Below are 25193 nucleotides of genomic sequence, written 5' to 3' on the forward strand. Positions count from 1 at the left end.
TTTCGTGTGAGGGGTTATAGCAGGGGAAACAGTACTGCAGTAGTTTAGTGTGAGAGGTTATAGCAGGGGAAACAGTGCTGCAGTAGTTTAGTGTGAGGGGTTATAGCAGGGGAAACAGTACTGCAGTAGTTTAGTGTGAGAGGTTATAGCAGGGGAAACAGTGCTGCAGTAGTTTAGTGTGAGGGGTTATAGCAGGGGAAACAGTGATGCAGGAGTTTAGTGTGAGGGGTTATAGCAGGGGAAACAGTGATGCAGGAGTTTAGTGTGAGGGGTTATAGCAGGGGAAACAGTGCTGCAGTAGTTTAGTGTGAGGGGTTATAGCAGGGGAAACAGTGCTGCAGTAGTTTAGTGTGAGGGGTTATAGCAGGGGAAACAGTGCTGCAGTATTTAGTGTGAGGGGTTATAGCAGGGGAAACAGTGCTGCAGTAGTTTAGTGTGAGAGGTTATAGCAGGGGAAACAGTGATGCAGTAGTTTAGTGTGAGGGGTTATAGCAGGGGAAACAGTGCTGCAGTAGTTTAGTGTGAGGGGTTATAGCAGGGGAAACAGTGCTGCAGTAGTTTAGTGTGAGGGGTTATAGCAGGGGAAACAGTGCTGCAGTAGTTTAGTGTGAGGGGTTATAGCAGGGGAAACAGTGCTGCAGTAGTTTAGTGTGAGGGGTTATAGCAGGGGAAACAGTGATGCAGTAGTTTAGTTTGTGATGCTGGAATAATGACAAGTGAACCTGGGGAGCTTTGCATTCACATTGTCTTAAATAAGAGAACTGGTCCACGGAAATCAAGCGAACCAAACTCTCGAGGTCTGTGTGGTCTCGCTTTGGAGGCTCTTTTCTGGGTCAAATGAAATGTTATTAGTCACGTGCCAAATACAACAACCTTACAGTAAAATGTTTACTTACGAGCCCCTAACCAACAGTGCAGTTTTAAAAAATACTGATGAGAATAAGAGAATAAGGGGGGGGCAGTATGGGGCAGGGTTTGGATGAAAAACATACCCAAATGAAACTGCCTATTTCTCAGGTCCAAAATATACACGGCTCAAAAAAATAAAGAGAACACTTAAACAACACAATGTAACTCCAAGTCAATCACACTTCTGTGAAATCAAACTGTCCACTTAGGAAGCAACACTGATTGACAATACATTTCACATGCTGTTGTGCAAATGGAATAGACAACAGGTGGAAATTATAGGCAATTAGCAAGACACCCCCAATAAAGAAGTGGTTCTGCAGGTGGTGACCACAGACCACTTCTCAGTTCCTATGCTTCCTGGCTGATGTTTTGGTCACTTTTGAATGCTGGCGGTGCTTTCACTCTAGTGGTAGCATGAGACGGAGTCTACAACCCACACAAGTGGCTCAGGTAGTGCAGCTCATCCAGGATGGAACATCAATGCGAGCTGTGGCAAGAAGGTTTGCTGTGTCTGTCAGCGTAGTGTCCAGAGCATGGAGGCGCTACCAGGAGACAGGCCAGTACATCAGGAGACGTGGAGGAGGCCGTAGGAGGGCAACAACCCAGCAGCAGGACCGCTACCTCCGCCTTTGTGCAAGGAGGAGCAGGAGGAGCACTGCCAGAGCCCTGCAAAATGACCTCCAGCAGGCCACAAATGTGCATGTGTCTGCTCAAACGGTCAGAAACAGACTCCATGAGGGTGGTATGAGGGCTTAACGTAAATGTTTTCAAATATGTTTTCTAAACACTTCTACATTAATACGAATGCTACCATGATTCCAGATCATCCTGAATGAATCGTGAATAATGATGATGAGTGAGAAAGTTACAAACGTACAAATATCATACTCCCAAGACATGCTACTTCTCACCATTACAATAACATGGGAGGTTGGCATTTTTGGGAGGTATGATATTTGTGCGTCTAACTTTCTCACTCATTATTCACGATTCATTCAGGATTATCCGTAATCATGTTAGCACCACGTTAATGTAGAAGTGTTTAGAAATGTATTCTACTGTTATTTACAATAAAAGTGTCTCCAAAATGACACAATACATTCTTTAATATTCATTTCTATTGGTCACAAAATAATCTGAAACACAATACAAACAGCAAATGCATCCAACAAATGTGTAGAGTCACAAGTTGGATGTAGTCATTGTGTGCTATGAATATGAGACCAAATACACTACTTTTTACTACTTTAATTCACATATAAGGGAATTTGTTCCAATACCTTTGGTCCTCAAAAGCGGACAGTCTATGTACAATGTGCCGTACAATGTGCTGTAATTTGTAAACGGTTCACCCGATATGATTGAAAATACCCTAAAATGAAAGCTGACAGGTTGCACTTTAACATCATAGTCATTGTATCATTTCAAATCCAAAGTGCTGGAGTACAGAGCCAAAACAACAAAACATGTGTCACTGTCCCATTACTTTAGGAGCTCACTGTATGTGTGCTAATTTTATGCTTCCCAATTTTCAGTTTAGTTTTTGTACCGTTTACTTTCATTTGGGACACCAGCTTCAAATAGCTGAAAATACAACATTTTTGGTTATGGAAATATATTTCACAATGGTTTAGATGGTACAATGATTCTCTACACAATGACTGCTTGTTTTGTCACATAAACTGACATGAGGCAAACTATTCAAATTTTTGCAACTTGGAAATGGCAGAGAGATTTCTGCATATTGCACATTTTAAGTATCCAGTCTGTGTTTGCAGGTATGTGGCATGTGTGAGTTTGTGGTCATCTCCCCTGGGGCCAAATGGGAGGCAGTTATCAGTGAGTCCAAGTGCAACCTACTCCTCAGCTCTGTCTCCATCTCTCTGGCCAACACAGGCTGGTAGGTGACCGTAGCTCCATCTTTCTGGCCAACACAACTGGTAGGTGACCGTAGCTCCATCTCTCTGGCCAACACAACTGGTAGGTGACAGTAGCTCCATCTCTCTGGCCAACACAGACTGGTAGGTGACAGTAGCTCCATCTCTCTGGCCAACACAGGCTGGTAGTTGACCATAGCAGCTCCATCTCTCTGGCCAACACAGGCTGGTAGGTGACCGTAGCTCCATCTCTCTGGCCAACACAGACTGGTAGGTGACCATAGCTCCATCTCTCTGGCCAACACAGACTGGTAGGTGACCGTAGCTCCATCTCTCTGGCCAACACAGACTGGTAGGTCACCATAGCTCCATCTCTCTGGCCAACACAGACTGGTAGGTCACAGTAGCTCCATCTCTCTGGCCAACACAGACTGGTAGGTGACCGTAGCTCCATCTCTCTGGCCAACACAGGCTGGTAGGTGACTGTCGCTCCATCTCTCTGGCCAACACAGGCTGTTTGGTGACAGTAGCTCCATCTCTCTGGTCAACACAGACTGGTAGGTGACAGTAGCTCCATCTCTCTGGCCAACACAGGCTGGTAGGTGACAGTAGCTCCATCTCTCTGGTCAATGCAGACTGATAGGTGACAGTAGCTCCATCTCTCTGGTCAACACAGACTGGTAGGTGACTGTTGCTCCATCTCTCTGGCCAACACAGGCTGGTTGGTGACAGTAGCTCCATCTCTCTGGCCAACACAGGCTGGTAGGTCACAGTAGCTCCATCTCTCTGGCCAACACAGGCTGGTTGGTGACAGTAGCTCCATCTCTCTGGTCAACACAGACTGGTAGGTGACCGTAGCTCCATCTCTCTGGCCAACACAGGCTGGTAGGTGACCGTAGCTCCATCTCTCTGGCCAACACAGGCTGGTAGGTGACAGTAGCTCCATCTCTCTAGCCAACACAGACTGGTAGGTGACCGTAGCTTCATCTCTCTGGCCAACACAGGCTGGTAGGTGACAGTAGCTCCATCTCTCTGGCCAACACAGGCTGGTAGGTGACCGTAGCTTCATCTCTCTGGCCAACACAGGCTGGTAGGTGACAGTAGCTCCATCTCTCTGGCCAACACAGGCTGGTAGGTGACCGTAGCTCCATCTCTCTGGTCAACACAGGCTGGTAGGTGACAGTAGCTCCATCTCTCTGGTCAACACAGACTGGTAGGTGACCGTAGCTCCATCTCTCTGGCCAACACAGGCTGGTAGGTGACTGTTGCTCCATCTCTCTGGCCAATGCAGACTGGTAGGTGACCGTAGCAACAGTGAATACTGTATTCAGCTAATATTATATACCTGTCTCTTTGGGAACAGTAACTGCTATAAGTCACAGTTATACAGCAACTGTTTATGTTCTTTTGGAAAATCAAGTTCAAATTTGTTACAGAATTTGCTTTGACAAATTAAAGAAGAGCTGATACTGCCAATGTGTCCTATAGCTAATCATGAATCTATGCTGAGGTTCCTACACATTCACACAGCTAGTTGCAACATTCTCTTTGTGTGTGTTTCTGTATAATGTCACAAGCCATGTTTTAAAATAGCAACACTGTGGGAAGTGAGTACAGCCCTCCGTGGCATCACGTATTGCGGTAGGTCAGCTGGTAACCATGGCAACACTGGGCTGAATGGAAGATGGTAGCAGTAGATCTGTAGCTCTGTGGCTCTGTAGCAAGGTCATCTGGTCTCACTGTCTCTCTGGGAGTTTACTGTGTGGCAGAGAGACATTAACAACACATGGTTAGAGTAAGAGGAAGCATGTATCAGATCATCAGCATGTAGCTTCATGAGCACATAGCTTCATGAGCACATAGCTTCATGAGCACATAGCTTCATGAGCACGTGTTCTGTCACTGATGCATGTATCATTTATTACGAATAATGTTGGTTTGTGACTTCCAATTAGAGAAAGTATGACATACTTTTGAATAGAATAATATTCAAGGTCAGTATGTGGGTGGAAAAAAGTATGAAAATGTATGTACTCATTACTGAAAGTCGCTCTGCATAAGGGCGTCTGCTAAATGACTAACGTAAATGTAAAAAATGGAACAAAGCTCATTATTAAATTATTTACTTGTTCAATCCACTAGGTGGCGTATGTTTTGTCTGTAGTTCCTCTACTGTGCACCAGGTGCTGCTGTGTAGCTGTGGTGGTAGAATAGGGTTGTGGAGGGAGTTACTGGATTTCAGTCCTGTGGCTGCTCTTCCACATTGATACCAGAGATTCCTGGCATGTCTCTAAAGTTAAAGGGATCACTTTAAAATCAAACGTCATCTGTTGTGCAGGTCCAAATGTATGCCTCAATCCCAAACCAATTGAAAGATTAGTCAAATCGGAAATCTTTCTATAGCTGGATCTTAACTGCCGATGGCATGTGACAAACTCATCTTGACACAAGAACGGAGAGTAGTTACAGTAGCCACAGGATTTCAACGTGTGGCTGCTCTCCCACAAAACATCAACGTTTGAAGTGACCTAACCTTTTTTAAAGTTCTCTATTTCCCCTGTGGATGCCGTACAGCCAGGTGCCGATGTTTGTTCAGGTCCAGCAGAAGTGGAGGAGGATGTACCATGGGAAGTGCCAGGGACCGGGGATGCGTACAGACCCTGAGATGGTCCACCTCCGCAAGGTGCCCAGACAATACAACCACCTCTCAGGCCTGCTGGACATCTTTAAGTCCAAGACGGTGAGTATGGAAGGACCTGGTCTAATTGACTTCATGCCTAACATGAACCTTTTAGCTCTTTCACATGGGTCACCCCAGACTAACTGTAGGTCCAGTTTCCCTGGATGAGAGTAAGCCTAGTGTTTGACTAAGATTCACTTTCAATGGCGAATCTTCATTAATAAGCATGTTTTATGTTGCTGTCCAGCACTAGGCTGAACCTTTGTCTGGGTACCCAGCCCCCTGCTAGATATGATGGATAGCACAAGATATTACATAACCTTGTCTCTATTTATGTTTCTATTTCCTCTGTTGTTCTTCAGGTCTGTCCCCTGTCTCCTCTTCCTCCCATCAACATCGCTATCCGCTTCACGTACGTCCTGCAGGACTGGCAGCAGTACTCCTGGCCTCAGCTGCCCCCAGGTACACACAACAACCACTCAGCCCACGAAACAGGAAGGAATGTGTCTAGTTATTCGTGCCGCTAACTCCGGCACACTTATATACCAGAGATTCGATGTGGGTTTGAATCCAGCCCAGTCGCACTTCTCCTACCTTTCCTGTCTGCTTTTATAAAACCACATCCTATATGTTCAGTAAAACCACATCCTATCTGTTCAGTAAAACCACATCCTATCTGTTCAGTAAAACCACATCCTATATGTTCAGTAAAACCACATCCTATCTGTTCAGTAAAACCACATCCTATCTGTTCAGTAAAACCACAAAATATGAAACAGGAAGGAGTTTGGAGGGCAACTGATATATCAAGTCAGAAATCTAATAGGTGTTAGACATACAGTGGGGTCTGAAGTTATTGACACTCTTCATAAAGATGAGAAAAAAATTACTGAATAAAATAAATCATAAAAATACTGACCTATATTGTATGCAAAAAAAAGTGGAAATTTATATAAATGCATATTAATACAATTGCTCAGAGAAAAATATTTTGTTTAACAAATACTACTTTTTCTCTCTCAACAACGGAGGGGTCAAAATGATTGACACCCCTGTTTTCAATACCTTTCAATAGCTCACCTTGCAAGGAAAATGGCACTGAGCCTTTTTCTCAAATGTTTAATGATTTGGAGAACACATTGGGAGGGATCCTAGACCATTCCTCCTCACATAATCCTTCCAGATGCCTGATATCATTCGTCTGCCCTTATGGACGGCCCTCCTCAATTCAAACCACAGGTTTTCAATGGGTTTCAAATCCAGAGACTGAGATGGCCTTTGCAAATGTGTTATTTTGTGGTGAATGAACCATTTCTTTGTGGATTTTGTTGTGTGCTTGGTGTTATTGTCTCGCTGGAAGATCCACTTGCGTCCAATTTTAGCCTCCTGGCAGAGGCAACCAGGTTTTCGGCTAAAATGTCCTGGTACTCTTTACATTTCAATGACGCTGTTGACAAGGGCCCCAGGACCGGTGTAAGCAAAATAGCATGCATTATAGCTCAGTATTTGAAATATTCAGTTTATACAGTCATCATTATCAAGGGTGTCAATAATTTCGTACCCCACTAGGCTAGCCCATAGGGCGTTTTGGAAGCGTTGGTCGTTCAACGCCTACGTGCTCGTGACCAACATTTTAGCAAACTGATATAATCCACTCACTCTCTCTTTGCTCCAAATTCAATAGTGGATGGTTCTTCCCACAGTTATATTAAGTGCTGCTCTCTGGGGTACATTTTAGTGTTGCAAATAGATGCTAGAGTCTTTGAGTGGTGCTGGGAAGGCGGTACAAGGTCGGAGGTCGGAGAGCTTTTTAAACGGCTCACAAACTGACAATATTTCTGCTCCTCTTGAATGGGACCTGAGAGGAATGGCAGTGGGTGGAGGGTCAATTTGAGGTTTTTATATTTGACACAAGAGTATATTTGGTCCTTTAGTTTGCACTGTTATGAATTTGCCTGCCTTCAAGGCATTGAGGATGAAAAAGCATAGGAAGTGTTCACAGTTTTGGTTCTTCTTGCTACCTCTAAGTGAAAGTATTGGGAGTTGAATCAAAGTCATTATTGAACTGTAAAAGGTGAAAGTGTGTTTTTTGTGTGTTTTTTTCCGTTGCCTCCAGACTTCGACGGTCTCCTCAGAGGGGAGGTGGGAGGGGTGGAGTTTGGGAAGCTGCCGTTCGGAGGGTGTGAGGATCCAATCAGGTAGGACTGATGTAGCCATGACGACATGTCAAAGCATGTTTGATTTAGAGATTTATCTCATTGTTCACGTGTATTCTTGACATCTTTTGCATGAGCCTATAATTAATTATTGACCAAACTGTAGCTTATAGTGAGACGTTTATAAAGCAAAACAAAAAAAAATGTATTTTCTTTCATTGTTGTCTCAGTGAGCTTCACCTATTGACCACCTGGCCCCATCTGACAGAAGGTATCATGGTGGATAACGATGTGTACTTGTGAGTGTCAACCACCACACTCCCTCCCTCCCCTCTGACCTGCTGGTTGACACACATTGATGGAACATCTTAACAGCCTGAGATACGATCTATCAAGAACATTGTTTATCCTCTTACCAAATGACAGCAAATATATATATAAATATATTTCAATAAATAGAATCCCTATCCTGGTTGAGCTTATAAAGCAAGTGAGCATTGAGGTAGATGGGAGAGAAAGAAAGAACATCCAGGTCAGTAAAACAAGTTCTCCATACCTTTGGAACACTGAAAGGTTGTTCCCCATATTAATATCCTGTGTGCCAGACAGAGTAGGTGTTGAGAGGGCGATTGTGGAGGAGGTGTGTGGGAGAGGATATAACAAGTACCTCAGCCCCAGCAACACCGCTCGCTCTCGTTCAACTGCATTAAAGCTGAAATTAATTCATGCTGAATGATTTTACGCTTTTCAGTTTAGTGATGAAATGGTGCTCAGTGAGCCATCGCTTCATATTAACGGTGTTTTTCTTCAAGTCCCTCAATCCTAAATGTGCTTGAGCTCCATTGTATAAAGAGTTTCTTTGAAGGGAATCAGAGATTTCTACACCTGGATGCAGAAACATTTAGATTAGCCTGTCAAAAACAAGATGGTCCTCTTTCAAAGACTGTTTTGGGGTTTATTTTGCTGGTTGTATTTATTGGTGAATCCCCTTAGGGCGTTCTGGGGTAGAAATGTTAGATATTATATTTTGGGGTTTTAGAGAAGATGTGACTTGCCTCGGGTCAACTTGTCAACTGAATTGGTACCCTCCCTGACTGACTGACTGGCTGACTGGGTAATAGATATTATATGGCAACTGATACTCAGTGGTTCTTATTTCAAGGATCCAAAATAAAGCAACAAGTCAATAGATAATTATCTGGTAATTACTTTCCACTATATAGTCTCTAAATGAACACCAGGTCAATATCTGGTTGTAAAGTCAACCACAATAACAATGACTCTTCTCTTCCCGCCAGAGCCCCGTGTTTAATAGCCTATATTCAGGCCTAATCTTTACTATAATGGTAAATGTGAACCACTGATCTGACCCAGGGCCAGTTTACCTCCCTCCCCTGTGTGGTCTGACCTTATGTGCTCTCTGTGTGACCTCACAGTGACCTGGACCCACTCCAGGCCCCTCATTTGTCAGTCCGAGTCAGGAGCACAGACAACCCCACGTGCTTGCTCGGTTAGTTAGACCCCCCTCACAGAAATACTGATCCTACATTATAGAAATCCTATAGAATATTATGAGTGTCCATGTAATGTGGTTTAAAATGCTCCCTCGTCCATCAGATGTATATAAAGGGAGTTCCAAAGGCTCACTCAGATGTTGACTTACTCAATGTCAAATTTGATGGACGAAAAAAAGCTTTTTGAATTTTAAATAAACGTCATCTTCTGGTTGTCACTTGCTACCACTGCCACAAAGTCAAAATTGGCTATATCTTAGAAATGTATGAAAGTAAAAATGTCTGCATAGTGCATCTTTAAGGTTAGGGTTAGGCAAACGGTTAGCAGTTTGGTTAGGAGTTTAGGTTAGGAGTAGGTTTAAAATCACATTTTAAGAAGATAAATTGTAGAAATAAGGGGGTTTTATGACTTTGTGGCTATGGTAACTAGTGATGATATCATCTTCTCCATCCCAGGTGACTTCCTGACAGAGTTCTTTAAGCTGTGCTCCAAGAAGGAGTCAGAGGGGATTCTGGGAAGAGGTCCATTTGAGGAGGAAGGTAATGTGTTCTATGGCTACTGGGGTGTATCTCAATAGTCTTAACATCTCTTTCTTTAATTTTCCAATATCACATTTTATTCGTAACATGCGCTGAATACAACAGGTGTAGACCTTACAGTGAAATGCTTACTCAGCTCGGCATTCAACACCATAGTACCCTCCAAGCTCGTCATCAAGCTCGAGACCCCGGGTCTCGACCCCACCCTGTGCAACTGGGTACTGGACTTCCTGACGGGCCGCCCCCAGGTGGTGAGGGTAGGCAACAACATCTCCTCCCCGCTGATCCTCAACACGGGGGCCCCACAAGGGTGCGTTCTGAGCCCTCTCCTGTACTCTCTGTTCACCCACGACTGCGTGGCCACGCACGCCTCCAACTCAATCATCAAGTTTGCGGACGACACAACAGTGGTAGGCTTGATTACCAACAACGACGAGGCGGCCTACAGGGAGGAGGTGAGGGCCCTCGGAGTGTGGTGTCAGGAAAATAACCTCACACTCAACGTCAACAAAACTAAGGAGATGATTGTGGACTTCAGGAAACAGCAGAGGGAACACCCCCCTATCCACATCGATGGAACAGTAGTGGAGAGGGTAGCAAGTTTTAAGTTCTTCGGCATACACATCACAGACAAACTGAATTGGTCCACTCACATTGACAGCGTCGTGAAGAAGGCGCAGCAGCGCCTCTTCAACCTCAGGAGGCTGAAGAAATTCGGCTTGTCACCAAAAGCACTCACAAACTTCTACAGATGCACAATCGAGAGCATCCTGGCGGGCTGTATCACCGCCTGGTACGGCAACTGCTCCGCCCTCAACCGTAAGGCTCTCCAGAGGGTAGTGAGGTCTGCACAACGCATCACCGGCAAACTACCTGCCCTCCAGGACACCTACACCACCCGATGTTACAGGAAGGCCATAAAGATCATCAAGGACATCAACCACCCGAGCCACTGCCTGTTCACCCCGCTATCATCCAGAAGGCGAGGTCAGTACAGGTGCATCAAAGCTGGGACCGAGAGACTGAAAAACAGCTTCTATCTCAAGGCCATCAGACTGTTAAACAGCCACCACTAACATTGAGTGGCTGCTGCCAACACACTTCATTGACGCTGACCCAACTCCAGCCACTTTAATAATGGGAATTGATGGGAAATGATGTAAATATATCACTAGCCACTTTAAACAATGCTACCTTATATAATGTTACTTACCCTATATTATTAATCTCATATGCATATGTATATACTGTACTCTATATCATCGACTGCATCCTTATGTAATACATGTATCACTAGCCACTTTAACTATGCCACTTTGTTTACTTTGTCTACATACTCTACATACCTTACTTTGTCTACATTGTCTACATACCTTACAGTGAAATGCTTACTTACAAGCCCCTAACCAACAATGCAGTTTAAAAAACTCTGAATAAGAAATAAAGGTAACAAGTAATTAAAGAGCAGCAGTAAAATAACAATAGCGAGGCTATATACAGAGTCAATGTGCGGGGGCACTGATTAGTCGAGGTAATTGAGGTAATATGTACATGTAGGTAGAGTTATTAAATTGACTATGCATAGATGATAACAACAGAGAGTAGCAGTGGTGTAAAAGGGGGAGGGGCAATGCAAATAGTCTGTGTAGCCATTTGATTAGATGTTCAGGAGTCTTATGGCTTGGGGGTAGAAGCTGTTTAGAAGCCTCTTGGACCAAGACTTGGCGCTCCGGTACTGCTTGCCTTGCAGTAGCAGAGAGAACAGTCTATGACTAGGGTGGCTGGAGACTTTGACAATGTTTAGAGCCTTCCTCTGACACCGCCTGGTATAGAGGCTCTGGATGGCAGGAAGCTTGGCCCCGGTGATGTACTGGGCCGTACGCACTACCCTCTGTAATGCCTTGCGGTCGGAGGCTGAGCAGTTGCCGTACCAGGCAGTGATGCAACCAGGATGCTCTCGATGGTGCAGCTGTAGAACCTTTTGAGGATCTGAGGACCCATGCCAAATCTTTTCAGTCTCCTGAGGGGCAATAGGTTTTGTTGTGCCCTCTTCACGACTCCACGTCTTGGTGTTTGGACCATGTTAGTTTGTTGGTGATGTGGACACCAATATGGTGTATTCCCTATAGGGGGATTTGTGCAGACGTCAGTGCAGATGATGGGAAGTAGAAGCCACTCTGGACTCTTGGCTTGTTGTTTGCTTGTGAAGGGAGAATTACGCTCTCTTCTCAGTCAGAGCCCACCCTCACACCCTCCCGGTGAATGGCTTCTCTGTCCCTCCCCCTCCACTCTCTCCTCATTAGACGACATCAGCCCTGTCTAAACTGATGGAGCCCACAGCCGTGCCCATCCCCAAGCTGTCTGTCTCCAACATGGTGCACAGCGCCCGCTAACGCCGCCACCGTCGCATTGACGAATCACCGCTCAGAAATGATGTGCTCAACTCTATACCGCTGGTGAGAGAGAGCAGGCATGACAACGGACACACAGACACACACACACACTCTTACCTTCTAAAGGCATATGGTGATTTAGGCTGGCTGACATCGTACTACACAAGAGGAGAGCAGGAGAGTCTTCAGCCAGACTCCTCAGTTACTGGCCCTGCTGTGTGAACAGCTTCGTGATCAGCCGTGAAGCCATTGCTCAAGCAGTATCTTATTCCCTACTTGCTCACACTGCCATTGGCCTAGACCAGGTTTTCCCAAACCATTGGCCTAGCCCCCCCCCCCGTGCACATTTTGTTGTTTACCCTAGCACTACACAGCTGATTCAAATCTCAACATCATCAAGCTTTGTGTAGTGCTAGGGTAGGACCGGGTTTAGGAAACCCTTTGTTAGAGGCTCAGTGGTAAGTCAGACAGTTGTTAAATAAAACATTCAAATCAGACACTCGGTTCGTAGCAGGATTGTTCCTTCAGAGATGTTTTGTGTCAAGGTAAGGAAATGGATGTTCCCATGTACGAGAGTATGTAAGCTTATATTTGTGTGTGTATGGTGTCAGTATCTCTTCCCAGACACAGCCATAGGTAAACAGTCATCAGAGAACAGCGAGAGAAAGGCTGCTCCATCACACAGCGACGGGGAACCAGAAGAGAAGGATTCTGATGACTATGTAGGTCTGCTGTCTGTGCTTTACCACACTATCACTGTGTCACACTGCACTCCAGGGCTGTGTTCAATAGTCACTGTGTCACACTGCACTCCAGGGCTGTGTTCAGTAGTCACTGTGTCACACTGCACTCCAGGGCTGTGTTCAGTAGTCACTGTGTCAGACACACTGCACTCCAGGGCTGTGTTCAAAAGTCACTGTGTCACACTGCACTCCAGGGCTGTGTTCAGTAGTCACTGTGTCACACTGCACTCCAGGGCTGTGTTCAGTAGTCACTGTGTCACACTGCAATCCAGGGCTGTGTTCAGTAGTCACTGTGTCACACTGCACTCCAGGGCTGTGTTCAGTAGTCACTGTGTCACACTGCACTCCAGGGCTGTGTTCAGTAGTCACTGTGTCAGACACACTGCACTCCAGGGCTGTGTTCAGTAGTCACTGTGTCACACTGCACTCCAGGGCTGTGTTCAGTAGTCACTGTGTCAGACACACTGCACTCCAGGGCTGTGTTCAGTAGTCACTGTGTCACACTGCACTCCAGGGCTGTGTTCAGTAGTCACTGTGTCACACTGCACTCCAGGGCTGTGTTCAGTAGTCACTGTGTCACACTGCACTCCAGGGCTGTGTTCAGTAGTCACTGTGTCACACTGCACTCCAGGGCTGTGTTCAGTAGTCACTGTGTCACACTGCACTCCAGGGCTGTGTTCAGTAGTCACTGTGTCACACTGCACTCCAGGGCTGTGTTCAGTAGTCACTGTGACAGACACACTGCACTCCAGGGCTGTGTTCAGTAGTCACTGTGTCACACTGCACTCCAGGGCTGTGTTCAGTAGTCACTGTGTCAGACACACTGCACTCCAGGGCTGTGTTCAGTAGTCACTGTGTCACACTGCACTCCAGGGCTGTGTTCAGTAGTCACTGTGTCACACTGCACTCCAGGGCTGTGTTCAGTTGTCACTGTGTCACACTGCACTCCAGGGCTGTGTTCAGTAGTCACTGTGTCACACTGCACTCCAGGGCTGTGTTCAGTAGTCACTGTGTCACACTGCACTCCAGGGCTGTGTTCAGTAGTCACTGTGTCACACTGCACTCCAGGGCTGTGTTCAGTAGTCACTGTGTCACACTGCACTCCAGGGCTGTGTTCAGTAGTCACTGTGTCACACTGCACTCCAGGGCTGTGTTCAGTAGTCACTGTGTCACACTGCACTCCAGGGCTGTGTTCAGTAGTTATGCCATTGGAGAAACATTTTGAAATACTTGAACTTGTCTGATTAAACTCAGGAAATACAATTTCCAATTGTCAAGAAAATGTCTGAATTTGATTAGTGTCATTTTCTGCAATACTGTGTGATGATTGTACTCCCCAACCCCCCTCAGAGCCTGTACAACCAGCTGAAGTCTGCTCCTAGTAACAGTGTAACGTTCCTCCTGGCTCTGTGTCTGAACGTCTACCGTGGAGGGGTCCGGGCCGCGGCTCACCTCTGGCAGAAGTTTGTCCTGGGGATGAGATAACGTTGGGAGAACAACGACCTCGTCTATGGGTGAGAAGAACCAGATTTTAGCTGGATTGATTGATTGTTACACTTTCTATTTACTCCCTTCTGTAGCTCAGTTGGTAGAGCATGGCGCTTGTAACGCCAGGGTAGTGGGTTCGATCCCCGGGACCACCCATACGTAGAATGTATGCACACATGACTGTAAGTCGCTTTGGATAAAAGCGTCTGCTAAATGGCATATACTATATACTACTATACTACTACTACTACATACTATACTATACTCCCCAACAGGGGAAACAACAACAGATGTATCATTAAGACCAATTCTAGACTACGTAGTCTTCTGGTGAGAACATGGTCCTATTCATTACGCAACAAACAGAATAAAATGGACTGAACTAGTCCAGTAAGAAACTATATATTTTCTGTTTTCCCTTTTGCTACGGTGTGCCCCGATGAATAAGACCCCAGATTATAACACCTTCGATTGCTACCTAATGGGACACAATAACAAGCACAGCATCGATTGGGATCAAATCCATTTATATTCCTGTCAATATAAGTTCATATGGAATTTGTCCATTTTAATAGACATCTACTCAGACATCCACCCAGTCAATTCCTGAAGGGTTCTGTAATAGAAAAACATTGGATTGAACCTGAACTGGAATCCCATTAATAATTAGGTTTAGGATATACACTGTGACAGTACACTGAATCATCATCATCATCATGCCTGCTTCCTCTGATTCAGACTGGTCGGTGGTCCCCCAGACCTCCTCTGCTGTCTCCTCTGATTCAGACTGGTCGGTGGTCCCTCAGACCTCCGCTGCTGTCTCCTCTGATTCAGACTGGTCTGTGGTCCCCCACACCTCCTCTGCTGTCTCCTCTGATTCAGACTGGTCGGTGGTCCCCCAGACCTCCTCTGCTGTCTCCTCTGATTCAGACTGGTCGGTGGTCCCCCAGACCTCCTCTGCTGTCTCCTCTGATTCAGACTGGTCGGTGGTCCCCCAGACCTCCTCTGCTGTCTCCTCTGATTCAGACTGGTAGGTGGTCCCCCAGACCTCCTCTGCTGTCTCCTCTGATTCAGACTGGTCGGTGGTCCCCCAGACCTCCTCTGCTGTCTCCTCTGATTCAGACTGGTCTGTGGTCCCCCAGACCTCCTCTGCTGTCTCCTCTGATTCAGACTGGTCGGTGGTCCCCCAGACCTCCTCTGCTGTCTCCTCTGATTCAGACTGGTCGGTGGTCCCCCAGACCTCCTCTGCTGTCTCCTCTGATTCAGACTGGTCTGTGGTCCCCCAGACCTCCTCTGCTGTCTCCTCTGATTCAGACTGGTCGGTGGTCCCCCAGACCTCCTCTGCTGTCTCCTCTGATTCAGACTGGTCGGTGGTCCCCCAGACCTCCTCTGCTGTCTCCTCTGATTCAGACTGGTCGGTGGTCCCCCACACCTCCTCTGCTGTCTCCTCTGATTCAGACTGGTCGGTGGTCCCCCAGACCTCCTCTGCTGTCTCCTCTGATTCAGACTGGTCGGTGGTCCCCCAGACCTCCTCTGCTGTCTCCTCTGATTCAGACTGGTCTGTGGTCCCCCACACCTCCTCTGCTGTCTCCTCTGATTCAGACTGGTCGGTGGTCCCCCACACCTCCTCTGCTGTCTCCTCTGATTCAGACTGGTCGGTGGTCCCCCACACCTCCTCTGCTGTCTCCTCCACCAGAAACTCCAGGTAACTAACCAATCATACATGTTTAATAGTCTGTAGTTTACTGTGTGAACAACCTCAGTAATCAATGCAGTGAGGTCCATATGTGCACAGTTGGGTCCAGTCTATCAACTGTATAGATACAGACCTCGCTATAATTATTACTAAATCTGTTTACTTAGTCCTAATAGGCTTTGTCAGAGATATCCTCTTCCCCCTTGAAGGCCTGCAACAACAGCAAAGTACTCTGCAAAGTCTTTGATAAAGCCCAACACACCAACATGAATAATAGCTACATGAAAGCATTAATCCAGCACAAAAGCAATCTGAATGCCGAAATTAATTGTTTAGGAAGAATGGATTAAAATGGATTAATATGTATTAATATGATGATAGCAGAAGCTACCTGTACAGTCGTGGCCAAATGTTTTGAGAATGACACAAATATTAATTTTCACAAAGTCTGCTGCCTCAGTTTGTATGATGGCAATTTGCATACTCTCCAGAGTGTTATGAAGAGTGATCAGAGGAATTGCAATTAATTGCAAAGCCCTCTTTGCCATGCAAATGAACTGAATCCCCCAAAAACATTTCCACTGCATTTCAGCCCTGCCACAAAAGGAGGCTTCAGGGCGCCGAAGAAAGTCCAGCAAGTGCCAGGACCGTCTCCTAAAGTTGATTCAGCTGCGGGATCGGGGCACCACCAGTACAGAGCTTGCTCAGGAATGGCAGCAGGCACGTGTGAGTGCATCTGCACACACAGTGAGGTGAAGACTTTTGGAGGATGGCCTGGTGTCAAGAAGGGCAGCAAAGAAGCCACTTCTCTCCAGGAAAAACATCAGGGACAGACTGATATTCTGCAAAAGGTACAGGGATTGTACTGCTGAGGACTGGGGTAAAGTCATTTTCTCTGATGAATTCCCTTTCCGATTGTTTGGGGATTCCGGAAAAAAGCTTGTCCTGAAGAAGACAAGGTGAGCGCTACCATCAGTCCTGTGTCATGCCAAGAGTAAAGCATCCTGAGACCATTCATGTGTGGGGTTGCTTCTCAGCCAAGGGAGTGGGCCCACTCACTAAGAACACAGCCATGAATAAAGAATGGTACCAGCAACTTCTCACAACCATCCAGGAACAGTTCGGGGACAAACGATGCCCTTTCCAGCATGATGGAGCACCTTGCCATAAGGCAAAAGTGATAACAAAGTAGCTCTAGGAACAAAACATCGATATTTTGTGTCCATGGCCAGGAAACTCCCCAGACCTTCATCCAATTGAGAACTTGTGGTCAATCCTCAAGAGGCGGGTGGACAAACAAAACCCCACAAATTCTGACAAACTCCAAGCATTGATTATGCAAGCATAGGCTGCTATCAGTCAGGATGTGGCCCAGAAGTGAATTGACAGCATGTCAGGGCGGATTGCAGAGGTCTTGAAAAAGAAGGGTCAACACGGCAAATTTAGATTCTTTGCATCAACTTCATGTAATTGTCAATAAAAGCCTTTGACATTTATAAAATGCTTGTAATTATACTTCAGTATTCCACAGTAACATCTGACAAAAATATCTAAAGACACTGAAGCAGCAAACTTTGTGGAAATTAATATTTGTGTCATTCTGAAAACTTTTGGCCACGACTGTACACCAGGATCTTTTTTTTTTTTTTTTTTGCATATTAGTCTGGCAGAGATACTTGTAGTGCAGAATTGGTACATTTCTCCTCAGAGAGCTGAATTTAGTGTAAATTGTTCCTGGAGATGATGATTTAAAAACGTCAGAACAGAATGGTGAGCTTCAGCCAACGGATACTAATTTCTTATGATGATGATGATGAGGGAGTGAGTGAGTCGACAGGGAGCAGAGGGAGAGATGGAGAGGGAGCGAGAGAGTGAGTCGACAGGGAGCAGAGGGAGAGATGGAAGGATGGAGAGAGTGAGCACTAGCCCCACAGCCCTGCCAGACGTCTGCAGATAGACCCATGAACACTTTTCTTATTCAGCCACCCACTCCTCACCTGGGGGAGGAAAGGATGGAGAGAGAAAGAGAGAAGAATAGAAAAAGGGAAGGAGGGAGAGAGGTGGTAATAAAGATGCCCAGAGAGACAGGGAGAGTGGGAGGGTGAGAGGGAGAGAGAGGTAATATCTTTCTGGAAAGTCGAGGCGGAGAGCAGTGAGAGCCTCTTTAACGGCAATCACTTTAATAAGAGGAAGAGGCTTCCAGGCAGCACTCGCGCACTCTCTCTCTCTCTTTCTCTCTCTCTCTCTCTCTCTCTCTCTCTCTCTCTCTCTCTCTCTCTCTCTCTCTCTCTCTCTCTCTCTGCTCCCTCTCTCTCTCTCTCTCTCTCTCTCTCTCTCTCTCTCTCTCTCTCTCTCTCTCTCTCTCCCTCCTCCCTCTCTCTCGCTGCTCCCTCTCTCTCTCTCTCTCTCTCTCTCTCTCTCTCTCTCTCTCTCTCTCTCTCTCTCTCTCTCTCTCTCTCTCTCTCTCTCTCTCTCTCTCTCTCTCTCTCTCTCTCTCTCTCTCTCTCTCTCGCTTGCTGCTCTCTCTCTCTCTCTCTCTCTCTCTCTCTCTCTCTCTCTCGCATCACCGGGGGCAAACTACCTGCCCTCCAGGACACCTACATCACCCGGTGTCACAGGAAGACCAAAAAGATCGTCAAGGACAACAATCACCCGAGCCACTGCCTGTTCACCCCGCTATCATCCAGAAGGCGAGGTCACTACAGGTGCATCAAAGCAGGGACTGAGAGACTGAAAAACAGCTTCTATCTCAAGGCCATCAGACTGTTAAACAGCCACCACTAACATTGAGTGGCTGCTACCAACATACTGACTCAACTCCAGCCACTTTAATATTGGAAAAATTGATGTAAAAAATGTATCACTAGCCACTTTAAACAATGCCACTTAATAAAATGTTTACATACCCTACATTACTCATCTCATATGTATATACTGTACTCTATACCATCTACTGCATCTTGCCTATCCCGTTCTGTACCATCACTCATTCATATGTCTTTTTGTACATATTCTTCATCCCTTTACACTTGTGTATATAAGGTAGTTGTTGTGAAATTGTTAGATTAGATTACTCGTTGGTTATTACTGCATTGTCGGAACTAGAAGCACAAGCATTTCGCTACACTCGCATTAACATCTGCTGACCATGTGTATGTGACAAATAAAATTTGATTTGATTTCATAGTTTTGATGTCTTCACTATTATTTTACAATGTAGAAAATTGTAAAAATAAAGAAAAACCCTTGAATGAGTAGGTGTGTCCAAACTTTTGACTGGTACTGTACATAATATACCCAAGTGACATGGGTGTACAGGGGTGTTGTGCTTGTATTACAGTATATACGGTAATATACCTGAGCGAAAGAGATATATAGGGGTGTGCACTACATTATATAGAGTATTATATACTGGGTGTTTCAAGCCCTGAATACTGATTGGCTGATAAGCCGTGGAATATCAGACCGTATACCACGGGTATGACAAAACATATATTTTTACTGCTTTGACTACGTTGGTTTATAATAGCAATTAGTCACCTCAGTGGGTTGTGGTATATGGCCAATATACCACGGCTAAGGGCTGTATCCAGGCACTCCGCGTTGCGTCGTGGTATATTGGCCATATACCACACACCCCTCTGGCCTTATTGCTTAAATATACCTGAGTGACAGGGATGTACAGGGGTTCCTTGGAGTTGAGCAGGGTCAACTTCCCGTGTGATATACCACTGCTTATCAGCCAATCTCCATCTCTCTCTCTCTCTCTGCTCTCTCTCTCTCTCTCTGCTATCCCACTCTCCGCTTCTTCCTCTCTTTCTCTCGCTGCTCTCGCTCTTTGGCTGCTCCCTCTCTCTCTCTCTGCTCCCTCTCTCTCTCTCTGCTCCCTCCCTCTCTCTCGCTTCTCTCTCCCGCTGCTCCCTCTCTCTCTGCTCCCTCTCTCTCTCTCTCTCCCTCTCTCTCTCTCTATCTCTCCCTCTCTCTCTCTCTCGCTGCTCTCTCTCTCTCTCCCTCTCTCTCTCTCTCCCTCTCTCTCTCTCGCTGCTCTCTCTCTCTCTCCCTCTCTCTCTCTCCCTCTCTCTCTCTCTCTGCTCTCTCTCTCTCTCTCTCCGCTATCCCGCTCTCCGCTTCTTCCTCTTTTCTCTCGCTGCTCTCTCTCTCTCGCTGCTCTCTCTCTCTCTCTCTCTCTCTCTCTCTCTCTCTCTCTCTCTCTCTCTCTCTCTCTCTCTCTCTCTCTCTCTCTCTCTCTCTCTCTCTCTCTCTCTCTCTCTCTCTCTCTCTCTCTCGCTGCTCTCTCTCTCTCTCGCTGCTCTCTCTCTCTCGCTGCTCTCTCTCTCTCTCGCTGCTCTCTCTCTCTCTCTCGCTCTCGCTCTCGCTCTCACTCTCGCTCTCTCTCTCGTCGCTGCCCTCCTTCTCTCTCTCTCTCTCGAGCTGCTCATTCGCTTTCGTCACTGTTGAGTCCCTCTCTCTCTCCCTCTCTCGTCGCTGCTCCCTCCCTCTCTCTCGCCTTTCTCTCTCTGTCCCCGTGTGCCCATAAGGAGAATTATGGGGACACAGGGACATGTTGAGGAGAAATGGCTCGATAAGGGCCAAAGGGGTAATGTTGTACCGGGTAGAATTACACACAAATACCTCCCAAAAGCCTGCCCTCTGCTGCTTGTGTGTCTTTCTCCAAAATGCTCAACTGCTGCACCGGGAGGAAGAAAGCAAGGGATGACGGGAGGAAAATGGCGAAAGGAGGGAGAAAGAGGGAGAGAAAAGTGTCAGGTTCGAGAATGGGAGCTCTGGGACCGGAGAGTGCGGCGACGGTGGTGGGCGCAATAGAGGTGTCTCCTGGGAAGTCACGGGACACGTGGAGCTACAGCGAGAGCGAAGACGAGTTCTTTGAGTGTCTGAGCGACACAGAGGTGGTGAAGGATGGTCCCTCTACAAACGACAAGAAGGGCTGAGCTAAAGAAGACGGGGCCAAGGCGGGCAAGCCGGAGGGTCGGCTCCACCCACACGGGAAGTTGACCCTGCTCAACTCCAAGGAACCCATGTACATCCCTGTCACTCAGGTATATTTAAGCAATAAGGCCAGAGGGGGGTGTGGTATATGGCCAATATACCACGTCGCAACGCGGAGTGCATGGATACAGCCCTTAGCCGTGGTATATTGGCCATATACCACAACCCCCTGAGGTGACTAATTGCTATTACAAACCAACGTAGTCAAAGCAGTAAAAACATATGTTTTGTCATACCCGTGGTATACGGTCTGATATTCCACAGCTTATCAGCCAATCAGTATTCAGGGCTTGAACCACCCAGTTTATAATACTCTATATAATGTAGTGCACACCCCTATATATCTCTTTCGCTCAGGTATATTACCGTATATACTGTAATACAAGCACCACACCCCTGTACACCCATGTCACTTGGGTATATTACGTACAGTACCAGTCAAAAGTTTGGACACACCTACTCATTCAAGGGTTTTTCTTTATTTTTACTATTTTCTACATTGTAAAATAATAGTGAAGACATCAAAACTATGAAATCAAATCAAATTTTATTTCTCACATACACATGGTTAGCAGATGTTAATGTGAGTGTAGCGAAATGCTTGTGCTTCTAGTTCCGACAATGCAGTAATAACCAATAAGTAATCTAACCTAACAATTTCACAACAACTACCTTATACACACAAGAGTAAAGGGATGAAGAATATGTACAAAAAGACATATGAATGAGTGATGGTACAGAACGGCATAGGCAAGATGCAGTAGATGGTATCGAGTACAGTATATACATATGAGATGAGTAATGTAGGGTATGTAAACATTTTATTAAGTGGCATTGTTTAAAGTGACTTGTGATAAAAAAAATTACATCAATTTTTCCAATATTAAAGTGGCTGGAGTTGAGTCTGTATGTTGGCAGCAGCCACTCAATGTTAGTGGTGGCTGTTTAACAGTCTGATGGCCTTGAGATAGAAGCTGTTTTTCAGTCTCTCGGTCCCAGCTTTGATGCACCTGTACTGACCTCGCCTTCTGGATGATAACGGGGTGAACAGGCAGTGGCTCGGGTGGTTGTTGTCCTTGATGATCTTTTTAGCATTCCTGTGACATTGAGTGGTGTAGGTGTCCTAGAGGGCAGGTAGTTTGCCCCCGGTGATGCGTTGTTTAGATCTCACTACCCTCTGGAGAGCCTTACGGTTGTGGGCGGAGCAGGTGCCGTACCAGGCGGTGATACAGCCCGACAGGATGCTCTCGATTGTGCATCTGTAAAAGTTTGAGTGCTTTTGATGACAAGCCAAATTTCTTCAGTCTCCTGAGGTTGAAGAGGCGCTGCTGCGCCTTCTTCACCACACTGTCTGTGTGGGAGGACCAATTCAGTTTGTCCGTGATATGTACGCCGAGGAACTTAAAACTTACTACCCTCTCCACTACTGTCCCCTCGATGTGGATAGGGGGGTGCACCCTCTGCTGTTTCCTGAAGTCCACAATCATCTCCATTGTTTTGTTGACATTAAGTGTGAGGTTATTTCCCTGACACCACACTCCGAGGGCCCTCACCTCCTACCTGTAGGCCGTCTCGTTGTTGTTGGTAATCAAGCCTACCACTGTTGTGTCTTCTGCAACTTGATGATTGAGTTGGAGGCGTGCATGGCCATTCAGTCGTGGGTGAACAGGGAGTACAGGAGAGGGCTCAAAACGCACCCTTGTGGGGCCCCAGTGTTGAGGACCAGCGGGGTGGAGATGTTGTTTCCTACCCTCACCACCTGGGGGCGGCCCTTCAGGAAGTCCAGTACCCAGTTGCACAGGGCGGGGTCGAGACCCAGGGTTTCAAGCTTGATGACGAGTTTGGAGGGTACTATGGTGTTAAATACTGAGCTGTAGTCGATGAACAGCATTCTCACATAGGTATTCCTCTTGTCCAGATGGGTTAGGGCAGTGTGGTTGCGATTGCGTTCTCTATGGACCTATTGGGGCAGTAAGCAAATTGGAGTTGGTCCCCCCTTTGCTGCTATAACAGCTTCCACTCTTCTGGGAAGGCTTTCTACTTGATGTTGGAACATTGCTGCGGGGACTTGCTTCCATTCAGCCACAAGAGCATTAGGGAGGTTGGGCACTGATGTTGGGCGTGTTCCAATTAATCCCAAAGGTGTTCGATGGGGTTGAGGTCAGGGCTCTGTGCAGGCCAGTCAAGTTCTTCCACACCGATCGCAGCAAACCATTTCTGTATGGACCTCGATATTTGTGCACGGGGGACATGTTATATGCAGGTAGCCTAGTGGTGAGAGCGTTGGGCCAGTAACCGAAAGGTTGCTAGATCGAATCCCCGAGCTGGCAAGGTAAAACTCCGTCGTCTGCCTCTGAACAAGGCAGTTAACCCACTGTTCCTAGGCCATCATTGTAAGTAAGAATTTGTTCTTAGCTGACTTGCCTAGTTAATTAAAGGTTAAATAAATAAAAAACTGTTGTCATGATGAAACACTAAAAACCTGTTGCCAGAAAGTTGGAAACACAGAAACATCTAGAATGTCTTGTATGCTGTAGGGTTCATATTTCCCTTCACTGGAACTAAGGGGCGTGGCCCGAACCATGACAAACAGCCCCAGACCATTATTCCTCCTCCATCAAACTTTACAGTTGGCACTATGCATTGGAGCAGGTAGCGTTCTCCTGGCATCTGCCAAACCCAGATTTGTCCGTGGGACTGCCAGATGGTGAAGTGTAATTCATCACTCCAGAGAACGCGTTTCCACTGCTCCAGAGTCCAATGGGGGTGAGCTTTACACCACTCCAGCCGACTCTTGGCATTGTACATGGCGATCTTAGGCTTGTGTGCAGCTGCTCAGTCATGGAAACCCATTTCATGAAGCTCCCAAGGAACAGTTATTGTGCTGACGTTGGTTCCCGAGGTAGTTTGGAACTCGGTAGTGAGTGTTGCAACTGAGAACAGACAATGTTATGTGCCATGCACTTCAGTACTCAGCGGTACCGTTCCGTTGTTGCTCCTAGACGTTTCCACTTCACAATAACAACACTTACAGTTGACTGGACAGCTCTAGCAGGGCAGACATTTGACAAACTGACTTGTTGGAAAGGAATCCTGTGACGGTGCCACGTTGAAAGGCACTGAGCTCTTCAGTAAGGCCATTCTACTTCCAATGTTTGTCTATGGAGAATGCATGGCTGTGTGCTCGATTTTATACACCTGTCAGCAACGGGTGCATCTGAAATAGCTGAATCCACTCATTTGAAGGAGTGTCCACACACTTTTGTGTATATAGTGTATGTTCAAATACCTACCATATCGTTATCAATGGCACTGTTTAGACACACAGCCAGCCATTGTAGATTACTGTACAATCTGCACCAGTCTAACACATTGATCTATTCATGACTATATTGTAACAATCCAGTAACTCATTGTTACTGTGGTACCATAAATCACTTTAACGCAGTACCTGACGAATTCAGTACATGCACACAGTGCATATTTCATTTTTCACAGACTTGTAATAAATCATAGTTGTAATATAAAACCCCTAATTATCTTTAAAAGTCACAGATAAAGGGTTGATCTTAATAAGTATGGTAATGAGAAGCATGACGTGACACCGAGACTGACAGAATCAACTCCACAAAAGCATTAGTGCTCAGCCTCTAATTGTCAAAGGCTTTTGGGGGCAGATAGCTACTATAATACATCTTATTATAAAGGCAATGTCTTCTCAAATGTGGTGACCACCACTGATTTAGCCTCTATGCTGTGAGTGTGTCTCCTCCCTCCCAACCTGCGTCCTTCCCTTCTGTGTACTCCCTCCCTTTGTCCCTCCTCCCTCCCTCCCTCCATGTCTCCCTCCCTCCGTCTCCCCCCCCTCCGTCCCTCCCTCTCGCCCTGCTGTTTGAGTGAACCCAGAGCCCAGCTCCTGGAGTGATTTGTAGCTCCTCTCCTCCTCATCAATTATAGATGGGGCTGAAAAGTAGAGCTAATTAATGCAATGGGTTGAGGCTGACCCTCGTCAATGATTAACACGAGGCGATAGGTGGTCACTGAGGAGGGGAGAGTGTGGCCGTCTGAAGTCAGTTTCTATCCACACACACAAAGACGACCCCGGACACACACAGACACACATAGCAGATGTTGGAAAAAGGCGAGGCGAGGATGGATGCCTTGCCTAGTTAAGAGAGCGGAACGAT

General features: G+C 46.4%; 1 pseudogene; it reads left to right on the forward strand.

Annotated features, from left to right (window-relative positions):
• The first annotated feature begins 2699 nt into the window (after positions 1 to 2699).
• Positions 2700 to 25193, forward strand: part of LOC123990595 — a 71894-nt pseudogene continuing 49400 nt past the window's right edge.

The sequence above is a fragment of the Oncorhynchus gorbuscha genome, linkage group LG01 (genome assembly GCF_021184085.1).
Source record: "Oncorhynchus gorbuscha isolate QuinsamMale2020 ecotype Even-year linkage group LG01, OgorEven_v1.0, whole genome shotgun sequence".
In the NCBI taxonomy this organism is placed as follows: Eukaryota; Metazoa; Chordata; class Actinopteri; order Salmoniformes; family Salmonidae; genus Oncorhynchus; species Oncorhynchus gorbuscha.